A 3340-nucleotide genomic window follows, 5' to 3' on the forward strand; every position below is an offset into this window, starting at 1 on the left:
TCAAACTATATCATTAATATCACACGCAATTGGAATTTTGCAGAGGGTAATTAAAAAATGGTTGAAGCAATACATTGACAGGGAAGTGCCAGAAATTCAAGCCAGATTCAGAAGAGGATGTAAAATGAGGGATATTATTGCTGATGTTACATGGACCTTGGCTGAAAGCAGAAAATACCAGGAAGGTGTTTACCTGTGTTGCATTGACTATGCAAAGGCATTCAACTGTGTGGATCATAGCATTGTGAAGAACTGGAATGCTAGAACACTTAATTGTGCTCATGAGGAACCTTCACAAGGGACAGTCATTCAAACACAAATGACCATGTGTCAGGATTGGATTTTTCACCTTAGCTATTCATTCTGTTTTCTGAGCAAATAATCTGAGAAGCTGGAATATATGAAGAAGAACACAGAATCAGGACTGGAGGAAGGTTCATTAACAACCTGCAATATGTAGATGACACAACCTTGCTTGCTGAAAGTGAAGATGACTTGAAGCACTTACTGATGAAGATTGCAGATTACATAGAACCTTTAGTTTGGATTACATCTCAACATAAAGAAAACAAAAATCCTCACAGCTGGACCAATAAGCTACATCATGGTAAATGGAGAAAAGACTGAAATTATCAAGGATTTCAAGTGACTAGTATCCACAATTAATGTCCATGAAGCAGCAGACAAGAAATCAAATGATGTATTATATTGGGCAAATCTGCTACAAAACTCATCCTTAAAATATTTAAGAGCAAATATGTCACTTTAAGGACTAAGATGTGCTTGACCCAAATTATGGTTTTTTTAATTGCCTCCTATGCATTTGAAAAATGGACAAAAAATTAGGAAGACAATTGATAATTTTGAATTATTGTGTTGGTGAATAATACAGAATGTACCATGGATCACAGGAAGAAAAACCACAATGACAACAAAAACTCTCTTGGAAGAAGTACAGCCAGAATGCTTCTTAGAAGCAAGGATGGCACAACTTCCTATCAAGTAGTTTGGTCACGTTATAAGGAGAGACCAATCCCTGGAGAAGAACTTTATGCTTAGTAAAATGGAAGGGCATTGGAAAAGAAGAAGAGCCTCAATGCAATACAGGGACACAGTGGCTGCAACAATGTGCTCTAGACTAACAATGACTGTGGGTATATCACGGGCCAGGCGGTGTTTAGGTTTGTAGTATATCGGGGGCTCCCTGAGTCAGAACTGACTGAGTGGTACTAACAACGTACTGATGAATAACACAGCTAAGGAATTGCACTGGACACTAAAAGCTGGAAAAGACAAAGAAATGGATTCTCTGTGTGTGTCCGTTAGGTTCTCCAGAGAAAAAGAACCAATAAGAAGTGCATCAAGAGAGAAAGACAGAGAGATAGGGACAGATACATTTTAAGGAATTGGCTTAGGTGATTGTGGGAACTGACAACCTCATTGTAGAGTTTCCTGATGGCTGGAAACGCCAGCAGGATGTCTGTGTTACAGACTTGAAACAAAACTCCTTCTTTGAGAGAAACTTGTTTCTGCTCTTATGGCCTTCAAGTTCATGATTACCACCCATCTTATGGAAGATAGTCTCCTTTATTTTGAGTCAACTGATTATAGATTTTAACTCAGTCTACAAACACCTTCACAGCAACATCTAGACTAGTGTTTGATCAAACTAGTGAACACCACAACCTAGCTAAGTTGACACATAAAATTAACCTTCAAAAGGATTAACTCAAATTAACCATCACATTCCCCTAGAGCTTCCAGAGGAACTAGGTTTGCTGACACTTTTCTGTAGTACAGTAATGCTGATTTTAAACTTCCAACCTCCAGAACTGTACAATAATACATTTTTTATATTTGAAGCCACTAACTTTCTTCAGTCTTCCTTATTCATTGTTTAGCTCTCACAGGTATATGAGGTGATTGAAAATACCATGGCTTGGTTTAGACATACCTTAGTCTTTGAGGACACATCTTTGATCTTCAGCACTTGAAAGAGGTCTTTTGCAGCAGATTTGCCCAGTCCAATACATCGTCTGATGTCTCAGCTGCTTTTTCAAATGGTGTTGATTGTAGATCCAATATGAAATCTTTGATAACTTCAATCTTTTCTCCATTTGTCATGATGCTGCTGATAGGTCCAGTTGTAGGATTTTTGTTTCATTTATGTAGCAGTGTAATCCATAGTGCAGACTGAAGTCTTTAATTTTGACCAGTAAATGCTTCAAGTCATCCGCACCTTCAGCAAGCAAAGTTGTGTCCTCTGCATATCACAAGTTATTAATGATGAGTCTTCCTCCAATCCTGATGCCATGTTCTTCTTCACATAATCCAGCTTCTCAGATTATTTGCTCAGTATACAGATTGAATACATATGGTGGAATGGGACAACACTGACGCACTCCCTTCCAGATTTTAAATCATGCAGTACCCCCTTGTTCTGTTCGAACAGCAGTCTATGTACAGGGTCCTCATGAGCACAATTAAGTATTTTGGAATTCCCATTCTTCTCAATGTTATCCATAATTTGTTTTTGCATAGTCAATAAAATACAAGTAAACATCTTTCTGGTATTCTTTGCTTTCAGCCAAAGTCCATCTGACATCAGCAATTATATTCTTTGTTCCATATTCTCTTCTGAATCCAGCCTGCATTTCTGGAAGTTCTTTGTCAATATATTTTGGCAACTATTTTGGGATTATCTTCAGTAAGATTTTTCTTGCATGTGAAATTAATGATATTGTTCAATAATTTCCACATTCTGTGGGATCACCTTTCTTTGGAATGGGTACAAATATGGATCTCTTCCAGTCAGTTGGCCAGGTAGCTGTCTTCCATATTTCTTGGCATAGACAAGTGAGTGCCTCCAGCATGGCATCCATTTGTGGAAACATCTCAGTGGGAATTGTGTCAATTCCTGGAGCCTTGTTTTTCACTAATTCCTTCAGTGCAGCTTCTACTTCTTCCCTCAATATCATTACTTCTTGATCATATGCCACCTCCTAAAATGGAAGAACATTGACCAATTCTTTTTTATACACTCAGTCTGTGTATTCCTTCCATCTTCTTTTGATGTTTCTTGCATCATTCAATATTTTGCCCATAGACTCTTTCAATATAGCAACTAGAGGCTTGAATTTTTTCTTCAATTATTTCACCTTGAGAAATGTGGGGTGTGTTCTTCCCTTTTAATTATCTAACTCCAGTTCTTTGCACATTTCATGATAATAATTGACTTTTCTTCTCTAGCTGCTCTTTGAAATCTTCTGTTTAGCTCATTCATCTTGTCATTTCTTCCATTTGCTCTAGCTACTCTCCATTCAAGGACAAGTTTCAGAGT

This window comes from Orycteropus afer, unplaced genomic scaffold (genome assembly GCF_000298275.1).
Source record: "Orycteropus afer afer isolate SDZICR_OR568_19922 unplaced genomic scaffold, OryAfe1.0 scaffold01157, whole genome shotgun sequence".
NCBI lineage: Eukaryota > Metazoa > Chordata > Mammalia > Tubulidentata > Orycteropodidae > Orycteropus > Orycteropus afer.